Raw genomic sequence first — 16,251 nt, forward strand, 5'->3', positions numbered from 1 at the left:
GATTGTAAGACACTATTCTCCTCAAAGGAGCAACCCGATATGCATATAATGCAGTGGTCTTAGTAACCCAACTGTTGCACATAGTCCTTTAGGTGCAGAAGGAAATGCAAGTTCTTCCTCTCTTCTACCAAGTCAACCCACTTCAAGTGGGGGTGTGATCCCATCAGTCCAAACTCCTATTGTCAATCCGATTGTCGTCATGGCACAACCCATTGCAATTCTTGCAGGGACACCGGATTTGCTAGCTTTAGGAGTTCCTTTGCCCATTTTTAATGGGTTAGCCGAAGAAGATGCGGAGTTTCACATTTGTGAATTCCAAAGATTAATGTTTAATTACCGCATCCAAGATGAGGGACATCTTATGATGTTCTTTCACATGACGTTAAAAGGAAGGGCTGCAATATGGTATCATAGCATAGAGACTGGAACCATAACTACAATCGACCAATTTTATGCAATTTTCCAAGGAGAATATGCCCCTGAAAGAGGTGGCCAATACTGGTTGCGTGTTTTGAATGTAACACGCCAAGAACCCCATGAGAATGTGAAAGCCTATGCCAAGAAGCTTAAGGAAGTGTTTCGTAAGTTACAAACTTACATTCCTATTCCGCAGGCTACCCAATTGCAATACTGCTTGCATGGATTGTATTTCAATATTCAGGTACAATTGAGCAGTGTGGCTTTGGCTAATATAGACACCATCATCACGTGGGCAGAAGGAGTAGAGTCACGATTACAAACGGCCTACTCCTCTTGAATAAATCTTAATGCGAGTCTAGTACCTGGAGGCAATTTACCATTGATAAATGGAAGTCAAGGGATGCCTATGAATAACCCTAATGGGAGAGGAAGCATGGTTCAAAATGTACCTTTGCTGCTAGCTCCTCCCAATGTGACTATGCCTATGGCCAGTCAGTTGGCTCCACCAAATGTTGGAGGCCAAGCTTCGAACCCTAATGTTGTTCCTGTGAATCAACAACCAATGCCCAATCAAATTGTTAGGCCAATCGAACGGCGGATAGACGATCAAGGCTATGAGTCGAGTGCCTCTAATGTCCTTGGCGAAGTTAAGGATATGATGAAGCACTACACCGACATGATTTCTGAACAATATCGGCAAATAGCTGTTGATGTCAATTTCCTAAAGAAGTAGCAGAATCTGATAGGGAGTCGACGCCCTGAAGAGGGTGGTCCCTCAAGATTCAGTTGTAAGTGGTGTGGCGGACAACATTTCCCTAGAAACTGTCCAAATGTTAAATGTGATATTTGTGGGAAGTCGGGCCACTTAGCCGCTACCTGTTGGAGTAAGATTAGTTCCGTCCAACAAGGGAGTAAACAGCCAAGTCCAGTTAATCATAGAGCGCAAGGTAATAACCTCCAGCAAAATGATGGACCAAGAAAAATACTGCAAAGGGGAAAGGCCACTATAGAGGAGTTGCCACAAGGCAATGGAGTCAGTCTTATCGAGGCTGTACGCGTCAATGGCACTAAAACCTCTAACCTACGAGCCGTGACAAGAGGCCAAAAGGCTAAAGAGGGTGATAAAGATAATGCAAAACCGATCGAGGAAAACCCTAAGCAAGGGGATAAGGGGACACAAGTCCTAAATCCTGGCATGGAAGGTGGACCTCTAAGGCCTGTTGACAAAAAAGTCGATCCTAAGAAGGATGAGGAAGTGCCAAGAAAGAAGGCAAGAGCTAAAAGAGAAGTACCAAAGCCGGTCCCGAGACCAAAAGAGAGAATTGTTTGGCGAGAAAAGAGAGCTTTGGCTACCTATCATGATTTTGATTTAGCAAGTTCTCTTTGTGAAGTCAAACCAGATGTAAACCTCTTACAGTTGATTAAATTATCTCCAGGAGTATGCAAGGAATTCAAGAAGATCCTGCGTATTGGGTATATTGTAGAACCTTTGGGCATAGCACGAGTAGGAGAAGATTGGTTTGATCATGCTGAAAAGAATTGCCCTACGGTTCCAGCATACGTGGATGGAATATTAGTGGAGCATGCTATCATAGACACTGGGTCCTCTGTCAATATCATGAGTTCAGAGTTGATGGAGAGGTTGGGTCTAGGCATCCAAAAAGATGGCTCCACCCTTGTTAGAATGGCTGAGGATAGTCTAAGGCAACCAGAAGGTTGCGTTACTAAAGTCCATGTTATAGTTGCAAGTGTAGAATGCTTCTTGGACTTTAGGGTGATAAGATTTCCAAGATTTCCTAGCTATCGAGTCTTGCTAGGTAGGCCTTGGATCTTACGAACACACTGTCAAGTCGATATACCCACCGGTCGAGTGGTTCTAGGTAGAGGTGCTAATCGAGTAATAGTCGATGCTTACCCTGAGTCTCCTCAGAGTGAGAGAGCTCCTTTATCCTCTACTGAATTAGAAATAGCAGATGATCCATCTGGTAGTGAGACATCATCTAGTGATGAATCTAAAGAGGGGTCCACTACAAAGGATATTTATCAGATAACTCTAAATGAGCCGATAGAGCCGCAATATAGGATAAGAGACGCAGATGTGATTGAGTTGGACCTTGGCACGCCGAATGATTCGCGGACAATTAAATTAGGTTCCATGCTCAGTTCAGCAGAAAGGGAGGACTATGTGTCCTTGATTCAAGAATTCCGCGATATCTTTGCTTGGAGTTATGACGAGCTAAGAGGCATTCCCCCCAGCCTGGCTGTTCATATTATTCCTGTAAAAGAAGGTAGTTGTCATGTGCATCAGAAAGTAAGACATATGCCTTTTGAATTGAGGGACGAGCTATTTGAGGAGTTACAGAAGTTACGGAAAGCTGGTTTAATCTTCCTTATACAACACACAGAATGGTGTTCACCAGTTGTTATCACGAAGAAGAAAAACAACCATATCCGACTATGTGTAGATTTTAGAGAGCTGAATAAGCAGATGGTTAAGGATTACTACCCGTTGCCATCTATTGACCAGATTTTGGATCAATTAGCGAGTAGGGAATATATTCATTTATAGATTGCTTTGCAGGATACAACCAGATGGCAATTGCAGAAGAGGACAAGTTAAAAATGACTTCCATTAATGTCTTTGTTACTTTTGTGTACCATGTGATGGCCTTTGGTTTGTGCAATGCACCTGGATCATGGCAACGAACAGCAGACAAGACCTTTGGCGACATCTCCCCAAATGAGTTGAAAGTATTTATCGATGACCTGGGGGCAGCCACTGTAAGGGAAAGGATGTTGATTATCTTAAGAAAGTGCTTTGAGCACTGCAGACAATTTTGTATCGCTCTTAATCCACGAAAGTGTGTCTTTGGAGTGCCTTATGGGCTATTGCTAGGCCATGTAGTTAGTTCAGTAGTAGGGATCGCAACTAACCCTGAAAAGATCAAGGTTATAGTCGCTATGAGTCCACCACACACTCCGAAAGAGATCCGTAGCTTCCTGTCATCATCATCAGTAGGGTACTATCGGAGGTTTATAAATGCCTTGGTAGAAAGGACGTTGCCATTAACGAACTTATTATCCTTTAGCTGTCTATTTGTATGGAGCGACCCTTGTAAGGTAGCTTTCGAGGATGTGAAGCAGGAGCTAGTAAAAGCACTAGTTTTAAAAGCACCTAAAAGAGGCGAGGTATTTTACATATTTTCAGTAGCCACCATGCATAGTATCAGCTGCTGTTTAGCCCAAATCTGGGAGGAAAAGTGGTATCATCCAATAGCTTTTGCTAGTCAAAAATTGGGCATATCAGAAATTTACACCTACATGGAGAAGTTGTGCCTTGCGATGGTCTTTGCGACTAAAAATTCAGGCACTATATCCTCTATGAGAAGGTAGTTTTCTATACGAAGGTGGAAGGGCTTAGATTGCTTATGAACAAGCTACAACCGCCTGATCGTCTGGCAAAGTGGTTAATCACGTTGCAGGAGTTCAATTATGAGATTAAGAGTAAGCCACCGAGGTTGCAGGGGATTGTGGAATGCCTTGTGGATTTCGGGGAGCTGAAAGAGACTTTGGCTAAAGGAAGTGATATTGAAGAAATGTTTAAAATTGATACAGCTTCTATCCCATCTTGGTATGCTGCTATCATGCATTATCTATCAACGGGAGAGACTGGAGCTGGTTTATCAAAATCAGAAAAGAGAAAAATCAGACAATAAGCTTTGAAGTTTTCCTTGATCGCAGGAAGACTATATCGGCAGGGTGTTGATGATCTCTATCGCCGATGTGTGATGCCTGACGAGGTTCCTTTCATCTTGGAAGAATGCCATGACTCTGCGTGTGGAGGACACTTCGTTGGACGGTTGACGGCACAGAAAGCTTTAAGAGCTGGATATTAGTGGCTGTCCATCTTCCAAGATTCCTTTGAGTCCGTTAAGAGATGTGATACCTGTCAGAGACATGACAGCAGAGAGAATAGGAAACGCCCACTTACACCTATCATGGCTATCCTTCCATTTGAGAAGTGAGGCATTGACTTTGTGGGTCCTATCACCCTGTCGTCTACTACTCAGAAGAGGTACATTATAGTAGCAACTGATTATTTTACAAAATGGTCAGAAGCGTGGGCAACGAGGCAGGACAATGCAAAAGAGACTGCAAGTTTCCTCTTAGAGTAGATTATCTGCCGTTTCGGTCCATCGAAGAAACTAGTGTAGGACCATGGAACCCACTTTTTGAATAAAGTGATCAAAAGGCTGACTGAAGTTTGGCAAATCAAGCACAACAAAATGACCCCCTATAATCCGCAAGCCAACGGGCAAGTCGAAATTACTAATAAGCAGCTTGTGGGTATCTTGTCTAAAATAGTCTCGGAGAAGAAACGAGACTGGGATAGGAAGTTGTATGTGGCAGTATGGGTGTACAATACAACGTTCAAGCGAGCTACCGGCCATACTCCATTTAAATTAGTTTATGGGGAAGAGTGTGTGTTACCCCTCGAAATCGAGTTGCCAACCATACGGTTTGCAATTAACCACTCTTTAGGAGATGAGGATGCACTCTTTGAACGTTTCACGACCATAGCCCACCTGGATGAACTGAAATTGCAGAGCTTATTACACCAGGAGGTAGCTAAACGTCGGATGAAGCAGTTGCACGACCTTAAAGCAAAGAAGTATACCTTTAAAAAAGGGCAATTAGTTCTATACTACGATGCGCGTAGGGAGTTGTTTCCAGGGAAGCTGGAACCTAGATGGGATGGCCCCTACAAGATTGTCAGGAAAGGAAAAAATAGGTCTACGGCTCTACTAGCTGATCTACAGGGAGTAGAATTTAAAAATAAGGTTAATCTTAATAAGATGAAACCTTATTATTTCTAAGTATGCTAACACGGAAAAATGCATTGTAGGTCCATGCTGGGGCTAATTTGAGACATGCAAAAAAGCTTAAAGCTGGTTGATGGAGCGGTTAATTTCTTATTTGGAGCACCCATATCTAGAGCAGAGATACCATCAGGGGAAACTTATCTAGTGGAACAAAGGATACAAAGTGATTGAGCAAGAAGGTGGAACCTTTGTGTGGAAGATCAAAGTCTTCTGCCATCACTGCTTACGAATGTTGACAAGTATGCCTGTTGAGTTTAATGAAGAAGGTGGGATGGAGCCGTCAATTCATCCTCTAAACATGCTAAATTTTGACTATCATAATTACGAATAGAGGAGTTTGTGATGGCAGGCTGTGCAAACCCATTGTGGACGTACACATTATATTTTGACGGAGCATCCAGGGGCTCTAATAAAAAAGGGAGTGTTGGAGTAGTAATCCGAGATCGCCAACGTAAAGTCACGATGAAGTTAGCTGCTTATCTCGGGGTAGGATTCACTAACAACATGGCGGAGTAAAAAGCCTTGATTATGGGACTGCATATTGCCAAGCAAGGTGGTATTCATTGGTTGTTAGTAAAAGGGGATTCCCAGGTTGATCTTGAATCAGCTAGATGGGACATACACAGTGCGGAATCCCATTCTTTGTATGTATCATCAAACTGCCATGACCCTACTTGAGGAGTTTGAGAGAGTGTCTCTTCAGCTGATTCCACGTTACTGGAATCAGTTTGCGGATTCACTGGCAAACCTTGCTTATGAAGAAGACATTTTCATCAATTATGGTCCTAGTTTGGATATTGCTATCAATAATGAGACAGGACCCGGTCGCTTGTGGGGAATGTTATCAGAGCATGCAATATATGGCAGGCGATGGTTAATATGGGTGATGCAAAGAGTAGCCGAGGCCCATCTACCGTTGTTATCCTGAACCCATAGGCTGATTAGACAACATGCTATGCATACGCCTCTTGCTATATATGCAGGAGGGATGGGTCATAATCTTATGCATTTAGCTTAGGGATGGGAGCCCTATTTTTCCTTCTTGGAAAGGAGCATATTATTGTATATCTGTACTATTTCGAGGAGGGATGTGTAGGTGCTATTCTGTTTGATCTCGTTAGGCCAAGAGGGCTAGTTTTGTGAGGTTTTAAATGTTTTATTTCATTAGGCCAAGAGGGCCAGTCGTCTGTTTAGTACGGGTGTGGTTAATGGTTTCTTCCTTTAGTCCTATGCTAGACAGGTTTAAAGAAGAGCTTGGAAGGAGCCTATGTCGCGCGGAGGCTTCTCGTGGCCCTATCCAGGTGATATCTCTCCTTTACAAGTACCGTGTTTTTTATGCTATATGTGTTTGTGTACTTGTAGGGGATTTTCTTTTCTTGTTGGGGACCGGCGTCCAAGGCATGAAGTCCTAGGTTTAGGTTAGGTACATCTGAGGGAGATCTGAGTAGTTGTTGCCTCCTGTAAAGACATTGCCAGGCATTGAAAGACCTATTTTAGAAGGCATTTCTAGTGACCCTGTTCTGCTAGCCTGCCAAGCAGCCCTTCTAGGAGTTCTTGTTAGTTGTGAGGCAGTTAGAGAAGCCTGCCAGAGGAAAAAAATGATGATGATAGAGAGGGAAAAAAGCCCCGAATATCTCAACAAAAATAAATATATACAAAGGTGTGTAAAAAGGGGTTCTAACCCCTATAAAAATAGAAAAGAAAAGAAAGGAAATTTTATAAGTAGTTGCTCATCACCTTGCGAAGGCCTGGTAGGTTCGTGGGGACGAGTCAGATCCGGGGCCAGATCCGAGGCCAATGCCTTGTCTTCCTAGGGGTGGCATCTCGCTGGAAACGAAGAAAGTAAGGAAGGTTGGAGCGAAAATAAAAGTGAGCATTAGAAAAGGATTAAGTGTCGCTTCGTGAGGGCCTGGTAGGTACTTGGGTACCAAGACAGGACCCGAGGACGATGCCCTGTTCTCCTTGGGTCAAATCGGATCATCCACTTTTGCATGTGCATGTCAACCATGGTATCAAAATACAAAGGACTGGATACATAGCGCCTGTTTTCGATGACGATGACCCATGCTTGAGTGTGGAGAGACAACCTAAGCCGTAGGATAGACGTTCGTTTCTTGGGGGATCATTTGGTAAGGACACATGGTATCTCCTAGAATACTTTCAAAATGAATGAGTGGAGTTTGTTCGTTTGTTCTATATGTTGAGCAGCGCATCAAGGGGCCAATCCCTGCGGTGTAGGAGAGCTGCAATGGGGCCGGAGTGATTCCGCCGAGAGGTTGCCTCCCATATATGTGATTATCGTGGCATTTATTGCCAATGTGTAAGGGTTCTCCCTCTGTGGAGTTTATAGAAAGGGAAACGTTGGACTACAAAACAAAAAACGCATAGATTGGGCTTTAGGACAGTTCGTCCTTTATTAGTAGATAGATGCTCCTGGCTCGCGAGGCCGTGTTGGTGTGTTTGTCTGCTATGAGCATGAGGTCCGGCTAGTGCCATAGCCAGTGCCGGCCCATTTGAGGTCCCTTCATAGAGTCGAATTCGAGTAACTAACTAGCATTTGAGGAGTGTTCCTTCATGGCCAAAGTCTATTGCCATGCTGTTGAGAGGGAAAAAGATGAGCAAAGTTTTGAGACCGGAAGGTGGATCAAGAGCAATGGAACTAATTTGAGCAAGAGATAGTATCAGTTCCTCAGATTCATGTTTGATTTTACCTTGGGCTACCTGATCTGACTAGTGGATTGGCTAAAAGATAGTGGAAAAGGAGGATGCCTCAGATGATGCTAAGGGCTCAAGGGTGGGTATGGGAATAAGATCAATAGGGGGAGGTGGAGTAACATATGGAGATGGTGACTCAGAAAGAGGCAGTGTAAACATCTTTGTATACTTGGTGGCTATCCCTCCTCCCCACCCTCCATCTAGTTGTTGGTGGATTTTCTGTGTACATAATCCATCTGATTTTTCTTTTTCTTTTTGTTGGTGTTGTCGTGACATCTGTCGTCACCCTTTGATTGTTGCATCTACAAGCTCAGAAGCTTACTAGTAATCTCTATTTGTAGAGGGGAAATTGGGCCAATCAATTTTGGCATTAGTTTTTTTATAAACAAGCAAAGGTATGATTTGACTATCTTTTTGTTGGTTAACTAAAAATTTCTCAAGTTGTGGTCTTATTTTTTGACTAAGCAGATTGTAGGTTCCCAATTTGAAATGTCTACATTGGTGACTATCAAGGATTATCATAATGAGGACAAGGGAGTATTCACTATGGAGCAATGCAAGGACTTTGGTCTAGAGACTAGCATATGGAGTTTCAGAGCCTTGAGGTTTTGCCAACTTACCAACTTGGAGAATATTGTCAATAGGTATCCTAAAATTGGGAAGTTGGTGGTTATAAATTTGGGCTAAACAACTATATCAAAGAAACCAATGGGCCTATTCACTTTGCCAACTACTACAACTTTGTTCAAAATTGTGATCCTAAGGCTAAAACAAGTAGGAATGTGGGTTATTGGGCAGGAAAATAGTAGAGAATTGGGGAGTAGCACTCACTCCCCAGTAGCTGATAGAACAAGCCTTAGGTCTTGGTCAAGGGTCAAGAAAGACACATAATAAACCCACTAAACCTCCCTTAGTGGACCAAAAGTAGGGTGGTAACCCTAATGTCACTTTGAATGGATTGTTGCTCTCTGCCATTGAGGAGAAGGATCTCGAGGCCGTTGATAGGTTTTCCACCACTTGTTCACCTCTAACAAAACTAGCGTGTGTGCAAGGAGAATACCCAAGGGCTTCATGGAAGATATCTTATCAAATCAAATACTTAATGAAGATTTGGATAAGTTTTGGTTGGATCACATTTATTTGAGTCTCTCACCAAGGTACATGAGACTCTTTCCAAGACTCCTAATGGAAAGCTCACCACTGTTGAGATCAAGCTATGCATGATCAATTATGGTGGTGCACTTAGTTAGCTTGTCATCAACACAACCTTAGCATTCTTAGAACCATATTGGTGGCTCCCATAGTGGTAGGGGTGGATCCAAGAAAAGACAAAAGACCAAGAGAAGTTAAGAGAGTGGGAGACTTTAGCAAAGGGAAGGGAAAAGCTATAGTAGAGTAGACAATGATCAATCTAGGGGATCTTCAGATGTTCAAGAATACCTTACAGACCATGCAAGCCAAGATCAATGCGTTGGAAAGGGGTAAACAACATGACAATATTATAGAGACTTCTGGGACAAAACAGGAACAAATTGTTGAAACTTCAACTAATTCAAAAGAATGCACAAGGACATCAATAGATTTGGGTGGTCAAAGTCCATTAGAGCTCTTATGTGAGGAGCTAAAAATAGGACAAAGAGCTGGCAATTCAAGAAAAGTTGGATGTGCAAAAAAAGTATAATGAAGAAAGAACGGCTTATTAGGAGTTTTTGAGGTACTCAGCCAAGATTACAAACCAAGATTGTAGAGCAAAACAAGGAGATGGAGGGGTTGAGAGTGTAAAAATTACATGGCACAATAGACAAAATCTGAGCAAGGAGTAGAGAACACATAGCAAATATGAGAAGAATAGAGATTTCTTTAATTTCAAACGAACTAATACAAAGATAGCTCTATCCACCTATGTGCTTCCACTATGAAGCTTAGATAGCGATGTAGACAAATGATAGGTGAAGGGCTTAAAGGTATCTGGAAGAACTCTCATTGGTTGAAAGATAGATTTATGATGGCTTTAGAGGGGTTTTCCTTTTATAGCTTGAGAAGGTAGTCTGGTCGGCATGTCCAACCATATTATGTACCTTCCATAGCTAGCTAGCAAATATTCCCTTTACTGTCTACCCAGGGTGCTATCTGCAAACCCTCATCAAGGGGGCCGCTAGCCCCTATAAAACCCCCCAAATAGGGATTGCTTCCATGGCCCCTGGGCTCCAAAATAAGGGGCCCCTAATAATTTCCACACCCCGTAACTCAATGCATTGTGCCCCGGGTTGCTACTAGCATAACTGCTCTATCTAACCCAAAGGCTAGATCCATAAAGGTCACCTTTTTTCCATCTGGTCAAATAGACCTCATTTGACATACAAGTTAGGACACACCCAATGCTCACACATGGCTTCTTCTCATAATAGGGGACTTACAACTTTGAGCACCATGGATTATTGATGGTACCTTACAAGGGTGGGGCATTGAGCTTATCTAACACCCCCCTCTCCTCAATGTCCACCCACAGGTGAAACTACATTCTTGGCCTAATGCCGAGTCTCTAAAGATGAATTCAAAGGGGATCCTTCATAAGAGATTTGGTGAAGATATCTACTCCATTCTCCTTTGTTGGATATTAGCTCTACTATCCCATCCTCAATCAAGTCATGCATATAGTAATACTAGATCTCAATGTGTTTGGTGAGTGCATTAAAAACTTGATTTTTGACAATGGTGATGCAACTTTGATTATCATATCTTAGCACTATTGGATCTTAATCCTATACTCCCATATGCCATAGGATCCTCCTTAATCATACTAATTCACATGCAGCAAAGCAAGCTACCTTGTACTCTGCTTCAATGTAGAAGATAATGCCACAGTTGGTTGCTTCTTACTGATCCAAGAGAAAATTCTTGAACCTAAAGAGAAACAATATCCAACAATTGATTTCATGGAATCACTATCATGTACCCAATTTGAGTCACAATTTCCCATAAGAGCACTTTCAGAACTATTTGTGATACCATAGTAGTCAAGAGTTCCCTTCAAGTATTTGAGCACCCACATCCCAACTTTCCAATGAATCTCTTGTGGTTTATTGAGAACTTGCTCAAAACACCAATAACAAAATTGATATCTAGCTAGGTGTTACACAAGTAGATGAGGCTGCCAACCAACCTCCTATACCTCCCAATGTCTACTAGTGCTAATGTATCTTCAATGGATAACTTCCCATTGACCTCCATAGCTATAACTATCTCCTTATACTCGATCATGGCAAATGCTTTTCAGATCTCCCATGCATACTTCTTTTGAGAGATGAAGATTTTGCAAGAGACTTCAATCCCCAAACAATAGTGTAACAAGCCCAAGTCTATCATTTCAAACTCAGAGCTCGACAAATCCTTTCGAGTCTAATGGATCGTATCTTCATAGTCACCTGTAATAAGAAGGTCGTCCACATATAGGACAATCACTACAGACTTTTCACTATCCCTGTAAACATACAAGTTAGCATATAAGGCACATCTTTTGAAATTCAAACCTAGAAAGAAGTTATCTATTGATGGTACCATGCTTTAGGGGCTTGTTTTAGCCCATACAATGCCTTCTTCAACTTACCAACTTTGTTCTCGGAATGGGGAGATCTCAAACCTTGGTGGCTGAGCCACATACACCTCCTTGAGATCACCATTCAAGAATGTAGATTTGATATACATTTGGTAAATTGGCCACTTCTTATGAGCATCCACTGCAAGTAGCATGCAAATAGTGGTCATTCTTGTACTTGGAGAAAATGATTCTTGAAAATCAAATCCTTCAACCTGTGAAAATCCCTATGCAACTAATCTAGCTTTGTACTTTTCTAGGCTGCCATTAGCCTTGTACTTTACCTTCCAGACCCACTTGGTGCCAATAATCTTCCTCTTTTTTTGCCGATCTACTAACTCCCAAGTGTCATTCTTCATTATGATGTTGTACTCATCTTGCATAGCTGCTCTCCATGTTGGATTGGCAAGTGCTTCTTCCAAGTCTGCTGGTTTCTTTACTTCTCTCATAATCACAGCCATCAAGGCCATATTGACTATGTGAGCAGTAGCCTTTCTTTGCTTCTCTATTCTCGAAGACCTCCTTAGTCCATTTGCCTTTTTCTCAACTCTAGGAGGCATAGGATTACTGCGATCATAGAGATACTTCACCTGTCATAGTAATGGATTTTTTAGTGGCAAGATTGCGAGTTGGTGAACTTTGTCCTCATCATCTAAAGATGATGCTTCCTCCTCCTTGAGAGTAGGGAAAACTCTTGGAATAGGTCATGTGACAGGAGGTGCCACTATCCAATACCCATGTGTTAGTGTGGTGCCATTCTTTTCATATATCTTCTTGACATGACAATCTCCAATTGCATGTCCTTTCATCTTACAGTAGAAGCATTATCCTTAAAACTTTTTCTTAACACCCTTCTTCTTTTTGTCACCATTGGTAGAGGTTACCTTTTCATTCGCATTGGCAGAAAATGCAGCATCTCCACTGCTGTCACCTTCTCGGGATCTAAGCTTTAACCCCTCCTCCATCAATACTATACAAAATTCCTCAAATGTCAAAGCTTGGGGTCTCATTTGAGTGTTTAGAGAACTTACCAATCCATCAAACTTTGGTGGACAAATCCAAAGATGCCTCTGAGCTAGCTCTTCATCACTAGTCTTTTGTATCCCAATACTAGCTATCTCGTCACATAGATTCTTAATCCCACTGATGAATGCTTCAGTTGCCTCTCCTTTAGCAAACTTCTTTGTTGCTACTTGATTCTCCAAGTTTTGAATCCTTGTTTGATTTCGTGTTTCTACTAACTCAGTATGTTCTAAGCCTCTAATGCCTTGGTTGTATGCTGAATCAAGGTCAAAACACTATCACAACAGCTTGTAACTAAGCCACACAATGCATCTACCTTCCTTCATTTCCAAGCTCATAGAATATCTACATTTGGAGGAATCACGACACTCAAATTTAATGGGTCGGGTGTGAGTTGTGATTTTGGGTTAGTCCCTAGCACCATTCTCTAGAAGCTCATAAGAATCAAGGATAGTTGTGATTTTAAACTTCAACAAAGTATAGTTAGTATCATCTAACTTGCCTTTGTTGAAGGTTGGTGGAGAAATGCTCAATGTTTGAATTTCCAGTACATCACCATCACCACCTAATGCACTAGTATCGCTACTTGATGGAGTAGAATCCTGGATGGTTCCATGCTTGTAAGGCATTTTCCTACAATATCAACTTCCATAGAAACATGAACACATATTGCACTAATGTAAAACAATAATGGCTATATGTATAGGAGGAAATTGTAAAATGTGAAAGATGTAGAAAATGAGCTAGGAGAGCATGTCCTCAAACTATATCAAAGTGTGAGTGCATTTTGGTTGTGATGCTTTCACAAGCTTCTCATATGTCAAGCTTCCATAATAAAGAGACACACACACACACACATACACACAGAGAAAGAGAGAGAGAAGACAAAGAAGAAGAAGATTTTTGGTATTTCAATTTTGACTCAAAAGACTTCTTTCATGTGATTGTGATAAAATTCTTGGTACGAATTAAATGTTTGCCATAAAGGGCCACTTAAAGTTGGCACAATCCAATCGAGAGGTACTTTTCATATGAGATTATATTTGGTTAGGCTCATCTTGGCAACATGCTGGCACGTTTCCACATCAAACAAAGTACTTGTATAATACCTTCTTTTTGACCATCTTTGTACTCGATCTGCACCTTGAATGGGTAGCCACATTTTTTTTAACTTCTCAATCTATGAATTCAAGAGTCCTTTTGAGCTACACTACCACTGCGATGATGGCATCATATTCCACATATCTTGATACCATGCTTTTTAGTCGAACAAAGCATGCCCAATCTACCTTTGTGTTTGACCATTATCTCTTGAAGCTTGCACTCCACAAAAGGTCTATTTGACATAAGTTACAAGATGGGTGTTCTTTCCACCCCTTTGCTAGAAAATAAGGAGGAACCATTATAGTCACATGACTTTGTAGACACCTTGCAAGTACAAGAATTGATGAGATTTTTCACATAAGAAAAAAGAATGCCATGCTTCCTGATATCAATACACCACTTGGATTTCATAGAGTATATTTTCAAATTGGCACCTTCATGAAAACCCATATTCTTATTTATATGGTTTGCAAGGATGATGCTCTCCAATATTCCAAACATGCAATAAGCAATGAATGTTCTGATTTCAAGACCAACAAGCATCATTTTTGTCAGTGCAAATACTATCTTTGATCCTTCTTTACTTCTTCAAGTCGAGAAACTCCCTTTCATTATGTTGTTTGAGTACCTAATGTGATGGCTTTTTTCCCATTCAAATCGCTTAGCATCAAGCTATAGATCTCTTTATCAAAAGAGAAGTACTTTGATGAGGTAGAATGGAGTGGGCTTGGTGCAATGCCACCAATGCATGTTCTTATGATGGCATATCATTATTTTTAGTAAAGTATTCATGCATCTCAACCTCATCACTTGATGATCCATTTGAGAATTCATTCATGTCAAGGTCCTCAATCTCAAGAACACTCTGTGTATTCCATACCCATTGACTATACAAGCATATATCCCCCAAAAAAACATGAAAATAGCACAATGCATCTATTGGAAACATGAGGGAAAGAGAGAGAGAGAGAGAGAGAGAGACAGAAATGCACCTTAATACAAAAGCTATAACTGTTGAATCATGATGAATTTCACCTCGATATATTGGGTGTGTCTCAAATAAGAACCTCAAAGCTTCAATCTAAACATTCACCTGACACAACTTGTGTGTAGAGGTTTTCTGTTGGTAATAGCGAGAGCATTTTTTGTGTAAATAGTTTCTACAACCTTTGAAATTTTGCTTGGTCAAGTTTACATTCTTTGGCTGGGTTTACATTTTATTTGGGTTTACCTTTGATCTAAGGCTATTCACGACTAGATTCTTGAGACTCCACACCAGTGTATTTACTATGGATGTGGACCCCATAGAATTTTGAACTACCACTTTTGACGACTTTGTTGGGACACATGGAACATGTGGGGATAAAAAACTGGCAATGAACCCCTTTTTTGACTTATTGGGTTTACATGCCTAGTTGGATTTCCTTATCATAGATGGGTTTACTTCTGCAAAAAGTACCGATTGGCTCCTCCTATCACGGGCATCCCTAGCCATAGATCCCAACTCCCTGGGGTCTTAAAGACCCTGTAGGAGATATTGCTAAGGAATGGCTAGGGAGCTCATCAAGTTACATCCATTATCAAGCGATTAAGGTTGATGCCTTAGAAAAACTAACAAGAGAAGCATGACGTAAAATAGCACCATAAAGAATTCGACCATTGCACAAAATAATGATGTAATATAATGCCAATCCTCCATGTGACTCTCAGCCTCATGAATCTGCTAGTGGTTGCTCACACAACTTTCTTGCCACATCATCAATCCCCACCTATCCCATCACTATCTTACATATGAGCACAAATATGGGTCATTCCCAAGGGTATTATAGTATTTTAGGCTTCATGATATCACACATGAGCTCAAAAGCTTGGATCTCTTGGTGGGAGTGTATTCCCATGCCCCCCAAACCATAAAATGGACAATGTGTGTTTGTAATTCAACATTGGCTACATTCAACGCGCCCATGGGACTAAGAGTAACTCCTTCAAATAATAAGGAGGAAATCAGAAACCCTATTTGATGGACCTTTTCAACTTAAAAGAGGAGTCTAGATAGCCACTTGCAATCTCTCTTGCTACGTGGTATTGAAACAAAAGATAAAATTACTCTATAATACCTTTTTCCAAATCCAAGTTTCTCAAGAACACCCAAAATAATATCACGTATGATTCTATCATAGGCCTCATGAAGGTCTTAGTTCAAAAAGACAAAGGCTCTATTTGCTCCCATCACTTGATCAATGCTAAGTATTATACTCATAATAACATCTTAGAGGATTCTATTATGTTTAAAATCATACTAATTTCTAAACACTAAAAAGGAAATTATCTTTTGTATCAATTTATTGCTTTGTCCCTCCTTGAATGAGGTTGTAGGTTAGGCCTTAGAACAAACTTTTGATACAATGCTATGTACCCTCTCACTAGGCCTTTTGTAACCCTTCATAATTTTGGTGGTAGCTACACAAAACAATTATCCACATAAGAAATCCATTCAGATGGGCACTAGTA

The sequence above is a fragment of the Lygodium microphyllum genome, chromosome 13 (genome assembly GCF_053477565.2).
Source record: "Lygodium microphyllum isolate KBCC chromosome 13, Lygodium_microphyllum_v1.1.10, whole genome shotgun sequence".
Taxonomy (NCBI): domain Eukaryota; kingdom Viridiplantae; phylum Streptophyta; class Polypodiopsida; order Schizaeales; family Lygodiaceae; genus Lygodium; species Lygodium microphyllum.